The sequence below is a fragment of the Salmo salar genome, chromosome ssa09 (assembly GCF_905237065.1).
Source record: "Salmo salar chromosome ssa09, Ssal_v3.1, whole genome shotgun sequence".
Classification (NCBI taxonomy): domain Eukaryota; kingdom Metazoa; phylum Chordata; class Actinopteri; order Salmoniformes; family Salmonidae; genus Salmo; species Salmo salar.
Genome location: NC_059450.1, coordinates 124623473 through 124636944, shown reverse-complemented (window position 1 = coordinate 124636944; position 13472 = coordinate 124623473).

Sequence of the window (13472 nt, the reverse complement as noted above, 5' to 3'; positions counted from 1 at the left end):
AATAACAGGACTCCTGCTGGTTTAATGGGACTAGCCTTTCATTAGCGTAGCATTCAAGATACTGTTCACATGGAATCCGAGCAAACAGGCATCTATTTGATGACGTCAATAGAAATACACTGACACTTTGCTAACCGGTTTTATTACTAGTGTTGTTGGTATATAATCCATAATGAGTCCATCTTTACAACCAATCAGAGAGCTAAAGTTGTTTTGTTGTTTTTACACACAGTATATTCAGAGGACCTATTTTCAGACTCATAGGTGGCAAACAGGGCTGAGGTAGTCTTGGTGAACTCCTTATTATCTTTAGTTACAGTGCATTCAGAAAGTATTCAGATCCCTTGACTTTTTCCACATTTTGTTACATTACAGCCTTATTCTAAAATGGATTAAAAAGTTATGAATAATGAAAAAGAAAAAACAGGTTTTTTGATTAAAAATAAAGAGCTGAAATACCACATTTACAGAAGTATTCAGACCCTTTACTCAGTACTTTGTTGAAGCACGTTTGGCAGCAATTACAGCCTTAAGTCTTCTTGGGTATGACTCTACAAGCTTGGCACACCTGTATTTGGGGAGTTTCTCCCATTCTTTTCTACAGATCCTCTCAAGCTATTTCAGGTTGGATGGGGAGCTTTGCTTTACAGCTATTTCCAAGTCTCTCCAGAGATGTCCGATCGGGTTCAAATCAGGGCTCTGGCTGGGTCACTCAAGGACATTCAGAGACTTGTCCCGAAGCCAGTCCTGCGTTGTCTTGGCTGTGTGCTTAGGGTCATTGTCCTGCTGGAAGGTGAACCTTCGCTCCAGTCTGAGGTCCTGAGCGCTATGGAGCAGGTGTTCGTCAAGGATCTCTCTGTACTTTGCTCTGTTCATCTTTTCCTTGATCCTGACTAGTCTCCCAGTCCGTCTGGCTTCCGTCTGGCCACCCTACCATGAAGGCCTGATTGGTGGAGTTCTGCAGAGATGGTTGTCCTTCTGAAAGTTTCTCCCATCTTCACAGAGGAACTCTGGAGCTCTGTTAGAGTGATCATCAGGTTCTTGGTCACCTCCCTGACCAAGGCCCTTCTGCCCCGATTGCTCAAGTTTGGCGGGCGGCCAGCTTTAGGAAGAGTCTTGATGGTTCTAAACTTCTTTGATTTAAGAATGATGGAGGCCACTGTGTTCTTGGGGACCTTCAATGCTGCAGATATTTTTTGGTACCTTTCCACAGATCTGTGCCTCGACACAATCCTGTCTCGGAGCTCAAAAGACAATTCCTTCGACCTCATGACTTGGTTTTTGCTCTGACATGCACTGTCAACTGTGGGACCTTATATAGACAGGTGTGTGCCTTTCCAAATCATGTCCAATCAATTGAATTTACCACAGGTGGACTCCAATCAAGTTGTAGAAACATCTCAAGGATGATCAATGGAAACAGGATGCACCTGAACTCAATTTCAAGTCTCATAGCAAAGGGTCTGAATACTTATATAAATAAGGTATTTCTGTTTTTTATTTTTTATGCATTTGCAAAAATGTCTGAAAACCTGTTTTCGCTTTGTCATTATGGGTTATTGTGTGTAGATTAATGAGAATGATTATTTTATAAATACATTTTAGAATAAGGCTGTAACGTAACAAAATGTGGAAAAGGGGAAGGGGTCCGAATACTTTCCAAATGCACTGTACTTTATTATCATCTTTTACCATTCTTTCAGATGTACTGTACAAGTACATCTGCACATATTTTATATTGTGTTATTGACTGTACGTGTGTTTATCCCATGTGTAACTCTGTGTTGTTGTTTTTTCCGCACTGCTTTGCTTTATCTTGGCCAGGTCGCAGTTGTAAATGAGAACTTGTTCTCAACTGGCCAACCTGGTTAAATAAAGGTGAAATAAAATAAATAAATAAAACAAGACCCCTGGTAGAAAATAGTAGAGTTGGTGTTGATATTTGAATTTCAATGTCTTATCTGGAGGCTGAGATGACGTTTGTTATTCATGACATCAATATTATATTCACACTTTTACAATTAAATCAGAGTATTCCATTAATTTTAGAAGCTTTATAAATGTTAATGTGGATATATTTCACTGATAAAAGGCTTACCTCCCTTTCACTTTTCTGCTTGCCCTTTGAGCACTTACTTTCCACTTTTTGTCTGGTAAACCAGTCCACTGTATATTTTTAGGAGGTATCTTCCATAACAATGAGATTTCAAGATGGGCATATCGAGCTGGTTCACATGAAATATTTATCCATCCAGGCTATTGCCACTTTTTTCATGCTTTCAATCTGCAGATTTTATATGCACTTCTCAACCAGACCCTCCTAGACAGCTTCTCTCTCAGACTTGATGCTGTTTCCACATTGTAAGCTTTGCTAAAAAATTACATTTTATGAGTTTCAAGATCAGGAACAAGTTTATAGGCATGAATATGAAGTTTGGTATCCTCTGAAGCGTCAGTCATCACTCCAGAGAACGCGTTTCCACTGCTCCAGAGTCCAATGGTGGCGAGCTTTACACAACTATAGCTGATGCTTGGCATTGCGCATGGTGATCTTAGGCTTGTATGCGTCTGCTCCGCCATAGAAACCCATTTCATGAAGCTCCCTACTAACAGTTGTTGTGCTGACATTGCTCCAGAGGCAGTTTGGAACTCGGTAGTGAATGTTGCAACTAAGGACAGACTATTTTTACGCGCTACACGTTTCAGCACTCGGCGGTCCTGTTCTGTGAGCTTGTGTGTCCTACCACTTCGTGGCTGAGCTGCTGTTGCACCTAGATGTTTCCACTTGACAATAACAGCACTTACAGTTGAACGGGGCAGCTCTAGCACGGCAGACATCTGACGAACTGACTTGTTGAAAAGGTGGCACCCTACAGTATGAAGGCGCCACGTTGAAAGTCACTGAGCTCTTCAGTAAGGCCATTCTACTGCCAATGTTTGACTATGGAGATTGCATGGCTGTGTGCTCGATAGCATACAACTGTCAGCAAGGGTGTGGTTGAAATAACAGAATCCACTAATTTGAAGGGGTGTCCACATATTCTATATACAAAAGTGTATCTCAAAAACGTTTGCCTTTCTGATACATGTTTTGTTGACTGTAAATAGCATAGAATATGTCTGTGTTTTCTATAAGTGCTCATTTCCACCACCTCCAGTATGGCAGTCTCCCCGTCCTAGTGAATTTTTATTGACGCAATGCAATCTGAGACTGTGATGTGCAAGACGTGTCATGTGCAAGCTTTGCCTTCTGTTGTGAACCATTGGACTGTTTTTCTTCTCCAAACCACATGTCTGAAACATCATTATTTTACCACAGTCAGCATAACCCTAACCATACAATAACCTTAGTGAATGGATCTTATTTTACTAGCTGGTGCATATCACTCCCAGGTCAGTCATAAGCACTGGATCTGTTTCTGTGATTCTACAGTAGAACACAGTCTGTCAAAGTAAAACATTTTTGGTTAATCAAAGCCAACAAACACAAGCCAGACACAGACACTTGACCTAGGTCCAGTTATATAACAAGAACATTTAACATTTTGTACAGACAGAGTCACTCTCCCTATAGTCACAATAACAATATATAGTCCCATAACTAACGTACATTACAGGGCTCAATTGCAGAGCCCTTTTGGACTCATAATCACAACCTTAAATGAACAAGTGGTTCATCAGACAATGTGACTATAAAAACCCTGGAGTGCAGCGATATGAAACCATATAAGGCAGTGATTTGGAAGAATCCATATGGAGACCCCAGCCAGCTGGGGAGAGACAGAAGAGGCTACTTGGAGAGAGCAAAGCTCTTTTACAGTCACACTCATATCAACAGCTTTGTCCATATGTACTGTTAACATATACAGTAACTACAAAGTATCAATAGAGTACACTCTTAGAAAAAAATTGTTATTTAGCACCTAAAAGGGTTCTTCGGCTTGTTCCCATAGGAAAACCCTTTGACTAACCTTTATTGGTTCCAGGTAGAACCCTTTTGGTTCAAGGTAAAACTATTTTGGGTTCCATGTAGAACCCTTTCCACAGAGGGTTCTACATTCAACCCAAAAGGGTTCTACTCTCACGGATTCCCCCGGTACTGCTGCTCATTCCGTGCACCAGTTCCGGAGCTCTACATCACCGGCCTTCTAGGCTTCACTGAACTGTCTAATTACGCACTCCTGGTTCCCATTTTCCCTGACTAGTAATTGTATATACAGTTGAAGTCGGAAGTCTACATACCAAATACATTTAAACTCAGTTTTTCACAATTCCTGACATTTAATCCAAGTAAAAATTCCTTGTCTTAGGTCAGTTAAGATCACCACTATATATTAAGAATGTGAAATGTCAGAATAATAGTAGAGAGAATGATTTATTTCTGCTTTTATTTCTTTCATCACATTCCCAGGGGGTCAGAAGTTTACATATACTCAATTAGTATTTGGTAGCATTACCATTAAATTGTTTAACTTGGGCCAAATGTTTCGGGTAGCCTTCCACAAGCGTCCCACAATAAGTTGGGTGAATTTTGGCCCATCCCTCCTGACAGAGCTGGTGTAACTGAATCAGATTTGTAGGACTCCTTGCTTGCACATGCTTTTTCAGTTCTGCCCACAAATCTTCAATAGGATTGAGGTCAGAACTTTGTAATGGCCACTCCAATGCCTTGACTTTGTTGTCCTTATGCCATTTTGCCACAACTTTGGAAGTATGCTTGGGGTCATTGTCCATTTGGAAGACCCATTTGCGACCAAGCTTTAACTTCCTGACTGATGTCTTGAGATGTTGCTTCAACATATCCACATAATGTTCCTACCTCATGATACCATCTATTTTGTGAAGTGCACCAGTCCCTCCTGCAGCAAAGCACCCACACAACATGATGCTGCCACCCCTGTGCTTCACGGTTGGGATGGTGTTCGTCGGCTTGCAAGCCTCTCCCTTTTTCCTCCAAACATAACGATGGTCATCATGGCCTAACAGTTCTATTTTTGTTTCATCAGACCAGAGGACATTTCCCCAAAAAGTACAATCTTTGTCCCCATGTGCAGTTACAAACCATAGTCTGGCTTTTTTATGGTGGTTTTGGAGCAGTGGATTCTTCCTTGCTGAGTGGCCTTTCAGGTTATGTCGATATAGGACTCGTTTTACTGTGGATATAGATACTTTGGTACGTGTTTCCTCCAGCATCTTCACAAGGTCCTTTGCTGTTGTTCTGGGATTGATTTGCACTTTTCGCACCAAAGTACGTTCATCTCTAGGAGACAGAACGCGTCTCCTTCCTGAGCGGTATGACGGCTGCGTGGTCCCATGGTGTTTATACTTGCGTACTATAGTTTGTACAGATGAACATGGTACCTTCAAGCGTTTGGAAATTGCTCCCAAAGATGAACCAGACTTGTGGAGGTCTACAAATTTTTTTCTGAGGTCTTGGCTGATTTCTTTTGATTTTCCCATGATGTTAAGCAAAGAGGCACTGAGTTTGAAGGTAGGCCTTGAAAAACATCCACAGGTACACCTCCAATTGACTCAAATTATGTCAATTAGCCTATCAGAAGCTTCTAAGGCCATGACATCATTTTCTGGAATTTTCCAAGCTGTTTAAAGGCACAGTCAACTTAGTGTATGTAAACGTCTGACCCACTGGAATTGTGATACAGTGAATTATAAGTGAAATAATCTGTCTGTAAACAATTTTCGGAAAAATTACTTGTGTCATGCTCAAAGTAGATGTCCTAACCGACTTGCCAAAACTATAGTTTGTTAACAAGAAATTTGTGGAGTGGTTGAAAAACTAGTTTTAATGACTCCAACCTAAGTGTATGTAAACTTTCGACTTCAACTGTATGTGCCCTCTGTTCACCAGTGTCTTGTCGGTTATTGTTACCATGTTCATTGGTTCTGTGAGTACCTGTGTTGTTGTTTCGGCTTTCGTGCAGCGTGTTTTGTGCATTGTTATTACGTGTCTCGCCCCGTGTATTTAATAGAGGTTTAACCTCGCTCTTTTGTTTGTGTTACATCCCTGTGTATTTTCTATACGTGTTTGTTTTGGGCTTCATCCACGTGCATTTTCATGGCATGTTGTGTAATTTGGGTGGAGTATTAAAACCCCCTATTACGTATTGCTGTACCTGTCTCCAATCATTTATACAACGTGACATCTACCTGAAACCAAAAAGTGTTCTCCTATGGGGACAGCTGAAGAACCCTTTTGGAGCCCTTCTTTTTTGTAAGTGTAATAATACCTTATATTCTCATTTGAAATGTACTGTATGTTAGCCAGCCTGCCAGCTTAGTGGAGTCTGCCACTAGCACAGTCAGTGTAGTCAGCTCAGCTATCCCCATTGAGACCGTGTCTGTGCCTCGACCTAGGTTGGGCAAAACTAAACATGGCGGTGTTCGCCTTAGCAATCTCACTAGAATAAATACCTCCTCCATTCCTGCCATTATTGAAAGAGATCGGGATACCTCACATCTCAAAATAGGGCTACTTAATGTTAGATCCCTCACTTCCAAGGCAGTTATAGTCAATGAACTAATCACTGATCATAATCTTGATGTGATTGGCCTGACTGAAACATGGCTTAAGCCTGATGAATTTACTGTGTTAAATGAGGCCTTACCTCCTGGTTACACTAGTGACCATATCCCCCGCGCATCCCTCAAAGGCGGAGGTGTTGTTAACATTTACGATAGCAAATTTCAATTTACAAAAAAGAAAAAACGACGTTTTCGTCTTTTGAGCTTCTAGTCATGAAATTTATGCAGCCTACTCAATCACTTTTTATAGCTACTGTTTACAGGCCTCCTGGGCCATATACAGCGTTCCTCACGGAGTTCCCTGAATTCCTATCAGACCTTGTAGTCATAGCTGATAATATTCTAATTTTTGGTGACTTTAATATTCACATGGAAAAGTCCACAGACCCACTCCAAAAGGCTTTCGGAGCCATCATCGACTCAGTGGGTTTTGTGAAACATGTCTCCAGACCTACTCACTGCCACAGTCATACTCTGGACCTAGTTTTGTCCCATGGAATAAATGTTGTGGATCTTAATGTTTTTCCTCATAATCCTGAACCATCATTTTATTACGTTTGCAATCGCAACAAATAATCTGCTCAGACCCCAACCAAGGAGCATCAAAAGTCGTGCTATAAATTCTCAGACAACCCAAAGATTCCTTGATGCCCTTCCTGTCACGTCCTGACCAGTATAAGGGGTTATTTGTCATTGTAGTTTGGTCAGGGCGTGGCAGGGGTGTGTTTGTTTTGTGTTGTTGGGGTTTTGTTCTATGTTTTGTATTTCTATGGTTTTTCGCTGTTGTATATTTCTTTGTGTTGGCCTGGTATGGCTCTCAATCAGGAACAGCTGTACATCGTTGTTGCTGATTGGGAGTCATACTTAGGTAGCCCTTTTTCACCTGTCGTTTGTGGGAAGTTGTTTTTGCATTGCTGTGTGTAGCCTGCAAGACTGTTTGTCGTTAGTTCGTTTTCTTGTTTTGTTACGTGTCTCAAATAAAAGTTAAATATGAGCACTCAACCCGCTGCGCCTTGGTCTTACGACACCCGTTACACTTCCAGACTCCCTCTGCCTACCCAAGGACGTCAGAGGACAAAAATCAGTTAACCACCTAACTGAGGAACTCAATTTAACCTTGCGCAATACCCTAGATGCAGTTGCACCCCTAAAAACTAAAAACATTTGTCATAAGAAACTAGCTCCCTGGTATACAGAAAATACCCGAGCTCTGAAGCAAGCTTCCAGAAAATTGGAACTGAAATGGCGCCACACCAAACTGGAAGTCTTACGACTAGCTTGGAAAGACAGTACCGTGCAGTATCGAAGAGCCCTCACTGCTGCTCGATCATCCTATTTTTCCAACTTAATTGAGGAAAATAAGAACAATCCGAAATGTCTTTTTGATACTGTCGCAAAGCTAACTAAAAAGCAGCATTCCCCAAGAGAGGATGGCTTTCACTTCAGCAGTAATAAATTCATGAACTTCTTTGAGGAAAAGGTCATGATCATTAGAAAGCAAATTACGGACTCCTCTTTAAATCTGCGTATTCCTCCAAAGCTCAGTTGTCCTGAGTCTGCACAACTCTGCCAGGACCTAGGATCAAGGGCGACACTCAAGTGTTTTAGTACTATATCTCTTGACACAATGATGAAAATAATCATGGCCTCTAAACGTTCAAGCTGCATACTGGACCCTATTCCAACTAAACTACTGAAAAAGCTGCTTCCTGTGCTTGGCCCTCCTATGTTGAACATAATAAACGGCTCTCTATCCACCGGATGTGTACCAAACTCACTAAAAGTGGCAGTAATAAAGCCTCTCTTGAAAAAGCCAAACCTTAACCCAGAAAATATAAAAAACTATCGGCCTATATCGAATCTCCCATTCCTCTCAAAACAAACTGAAAAGGCTGTTGCACATCAACTCACTGCCTTCCCGAAGACAAACAATGTATACGAAATGCTTCAGTCTGGTTTTAGACCCCATCATAGCACTGAACCAGGCCACTGCACATGTGAAGGTGGTAAATGACCTTTCAATGGCGTCAGACCGAGGCTCTGCATCTGTCCTCGTGCTCCTAGACCTTAGTGCTACTTTTGATACCATCGATCACCACATTCTTTTGGAGAGATTGGAAACCCAAATTGGTCTACACGGACAAGTTCTGGCCTGGTTTAGATCTTATCTGTCGGAAAGATATCAGTTTGTCTCTGTGAATGGTTTGTCCTCTGACAAATCAACAGTAAATTCTGGTGTTCCTCAAGGTTCCGTTTTAGGACCACTACTGTTTTCACTATATATTTTACCTCTTGGGGATGTCTTTCGAAAACATAATGTTAACTTTCACTGCTATGCGGATGACACACAGCTGTACATTTCAATGAAACATGGTGAAGCCCCAAAATTGCCCTCACTGGAAGCCTGTGTTTCAGACATAAGGAAGTGGATGGCTGCAAACGTTCTACTTTTAAATTCGGACAAAACAGAGATGCTTGTTCTAGGTCCCAAGAAACAAAGAGATCTTCTGTTGAATCTGAAAATTAATATTGATGGTTGTACAGTTGTCTTAAATAAAACTGTGAAGGACCTCGGCGTTACCCTGATCTCTCTTTTGACGAACATATCAAGACTGTTTCAAGGACAGCTTTTTTCCATTTACGTAACATTGCAAAAATCCGAAATTTTCTGTCAAAAATTATGCAGAAAAATGTATCCATGCTTTTGGGGTTATATCCTGCCTGTTTGGCCCTGTCCGGGGGTATCATCGGATGGGGCCACAGTGTCTCCTGACCCCTCCTGTCTCAGCCTCCAGTATTTATGCTGCAGTAGTTTATGTGTCGGGGGGCTAGGGTCAGTCTGTTATATCTGGAGTATTTCTCCTGTCTTATCCGGTGTCCTGTGTGAATTTAAGTATGCTCTCTCTAATTCTCTCTTTCTTTCTTTCTTTCTTTCTTTCTTTCTTTCTTTCTTTCTTTCTTTCTTTCTTTCTTTCTCTCTCTCTCTCTCTCTCTCGGAGGACCTGAGCCCTAGGACCATGCCTCAGGACTACCTGGCATGATGACTCCTTGTTGTCCCCAGTCCACCTGGCTGCGCTGCTGCTCCAGTTTCAACTGTTCTGCCTCTATGGAACCCTGACCTGTTCACTGTGATTACTATTATTTGACCATGCTGGTCATTTATGAACATTTGAACATCTTGGCCATGTTCTGTTATAATCTCCACCCGGCACAGCCAGAAGAGGACTGGCCCCCCCTCATAGCCTGGTTCCTCTCTAGGTTTCTTCCTAGGTTTTAGCCTTTCTAGGGAGTTTTTCCTAGCCACCGTGCTTCTACACCTGCATTGCTTGCTGTTTGGGGTTTTAGACTGGGTTTCTGTACAGCACTTTGATATATCAGCTGATGTAAGAAGGGCTATATAAATACATTTGATTTTGATTTGATGTGACCCTGTGTTGAACTTGGGGTTGTCTCTGGAAGTCCAGACTGTGCTAGCCAGACAATAACAGATGGATTTGTAAGGTCAATATTAGTCTTCAAACAAAACAATCCATACCACATCAGGAACGTAAATCTTCAAGGTTATAAAGGTGTATTTAAGAGTTGTATTGGCCAGCCACATAAAACATGTCATATGAAGGAACATCACCCTATTCCCAATATGTCTGAAAGGTAGAATATGGGTGCACAACCCAAACATATGGCTTAGCAGCTGAAGAACAAAAAAGGTGCAGCACCCAGGTTTACCAAATTATTATTGAAGTCCAAAACTATAAAATGGTTGCCAATGCCTGCCAAGCATTACCCAGATGCCCCAGGTAGGTGCCACACCGGTGTAGTGAATTCATTCCCAACATAACGGTGTGCTATGTAAGTTTAGTTGTGTATTCAATGCAAATGTAATATAAAGATTACATTTTCTAAACACAGGTTAATCATACAATATGAGCAGGGAAATCCTCAAAAGAATGATACCCCACCAGTACATGCTAAACAACTGAAATGAATCATTTATAACAATGGACCTCAGCTTAGGTGCTTCGGCGGGAGTGACGTTGGCCCATTACGACGAAGCATAACATTTTACAAATGATTGTTCAAAGACAAATCTCTATCACAATGTAAAAGAAAAAATGTCTGGCACTCCTGGCAGAGGGCCAATGACACAGCAGGCATGATGGTGAGTTCAGACAAACGCTTCACTTCCACCACGGTGTTGACTGCTTTGAAGGTCCAGCGGTGAGCCACTGTGAAAGAACTCATCGCTCTTCTCATTGAATGCATATGTAACCCCTGGAGCCAAGATATGGTTCGATGAAAGGTATAACATTAAAGAGACCTATTGCCCTAATTTGGTAGGTCACAGCAGGTGTTGATGACATATGTTTTTGCACAATAAGTAGATTTATCAGTAATATTTAAAACAGGCTGAAAAAAATAAAATAATATGTGTCTGTGGAAACGATGTATCGAGCTGTGAGATGTCGTCACTTGTTAATTATTATCCGACTAATACACATTCCACTCACATGTTTACCCCTGCTTCTTCCTCCTATCTCTGGGGGTCACGTGTATGCAATGGAATCCTAACTGGAATAAAGGCTCTATTTTCCATGTCTGGCTGAAGGGAAGGTTTTCCAAAAGGGGAGAGGATTAAATTCGGAGCCATAGTGGAAAGAATTAAATAGCAAATTAAATTATGAGGGCGTCCAAAAATTGCTGGAAACAGGCTTAAGTGCATGTATCCACTTAATACCCAATGTTTAGTACTGTCAGATTAAATGACTCGGGCAATGCTTTTGAGATGAAACACATTGTTTTGAAATGATCTCTTGTTTATTTCAGTTGCAGTTATTATCAAGGTATTTACATTTTTGGTTGGACAAACTACTAGACAGACTAGACTAGATAGACTAGAAAATAAGCTTATAGGCATATTAACTATGACATGAGGTCAGAGTTGAGACTAAGCAGAGAGAGTTGCATTGCTGAGTAGCTTATGATTCTGAAATGGTATTAACAATATGTTTCATTAAAAAAGAGAAAGGTCCACAAAATAGTTGTCTTTTATTGTAAGAAAACCCCAATGAGACTAGGGTTGATTTTGTTATTTAAATTGAGAGAAGGTTGAAGTTGAGTCAAATCATTGTCTCACAACACATCATTCTGGGCTCACCCACATAGAGGTCAGCAGGATTATCAAAAGGACCGAGGGAAAGTTTTGTGGGTGACCACATCAGGAATCATGCCTTGGTCTCACTTTATACTATCCAAGCACATTTGATAAAGCTGGCATTGTGGTCACCAAATCATTGAACCAGGGGGGGACAATGCAACCGTGAAATGCCTCTTTTGTATTTCAAATGACAACTTTCATGAATAAGCCAATATAAATAATTATAAATGTTTGTTCATGAAGGTTATTATGAAGCGCTAACAATATCTGAACATCCTCATATGCAGCATTGAAATCCCTGTCAAGATTCTGAGGCTCTAAATTCGCATCGGATACAATTATCCAAGTCATAGTGAAATTGATGGATTAGACATTAGAATTGATTGGAGATGCATGACAGCTGTGTTCGACACTGTATGTTGTTTTCGTGGCAAAGCAGTTTGGCGCTATCCCTTCGAATCCCCTCGGGGATTGCATGTCTACAGATAAGTAAAGCATGTAAACAAGTCATAAATGCATCTGCAAACACATTCCTGGCTCTCTAGTAAAACTTTACAAGTAACAAAGTGACAGCCCAGTCTTATATAACATTTTAATGAGGCCCACAGCAGGAGAAAATACTATGGGTTTCACTAAGTCATTCACCTTTATATGCCCACACTTCTGTGGGCTTTTTGTTCACAACAGGGTATGTGGATTAACCCATAGGTCAGTTTTTTTCAGAACGTTTTAATATAATCTGTTGTTTATTCTGAGTTCATTACATTTACATCTTATCCAGAGCAATTTACAGTTAGTGCATTCATCTTAAGATAGCTAGGTGGGACAACCACATATCACTGTCATAGTAAGTACATTTTTCTTCAATACAGTAGCTATCAGCAAAGTCAGAGCTAGTAAGGGGGGGGGGGGGGAAGTCAAACCGATAGAAAGGGTATCAATTACAAGAACCTGGGTTTCTTAATAAATGATTGTCTCACCTTTCAACCCCGCATAGAAGGTCTTGTGAAAAAGCTTAGGCTCAAGTTGGTATTTCGAAAAATAAGTCATGTTTTTCTTTTGAGGTGAGAAAGAGTCAAGTGCGAGTGTTAGTTCACGAAAGGCTTATTTTGTGTATTTATTTTTTTACAAGAGAAATATGTTTCTAATAAGGACATTATTTGTGATAAATGTTATATTGGATCTCCGATGATCCAGAGTTTTCCTTTCCTTGAGTCTAAAAGGTAATAAAAGCTGTAATACTTAGATCTAGTTTATAAGGTAATCCATCCAAGGTAATGACTTTGACAACATAAGCTTCACTGATGCTGGCCTAATTCCTCTATATTTGAAGACCAATTTGTAGTCACAAACAAAGAGACACTGAATTATACGCAGGTGGCTGGGATCATCTCACATATATCATAAATCTCCATTAATGGTCCAGACCTCACTCTGTGGGCTTTCACTATTTAAAGTAAACACACTTTCACAGAAGGTTATCTTTTGTATCGTTGTTTTCCACATTTTAATCAAAACATGCATCAGTAATTACAGATATTTGGACATAACTGTAGGGAGAAGTCTGGATCTGAGGGCCGTGTAGTTATTTTACAACACATGCAAAACCCTATTAATTAAAACAATGCATGTTTTTTTTTCTCACTTTCCTTAACCAACCACATAATGCATCTTAGAATTGTCTTAGACTTTAAGTATATAATAGATTAATGCCATGAAAAACAAAAAATGTACATGGCAATTAATGAGAATAATCAAGAATAAGTATATTTCA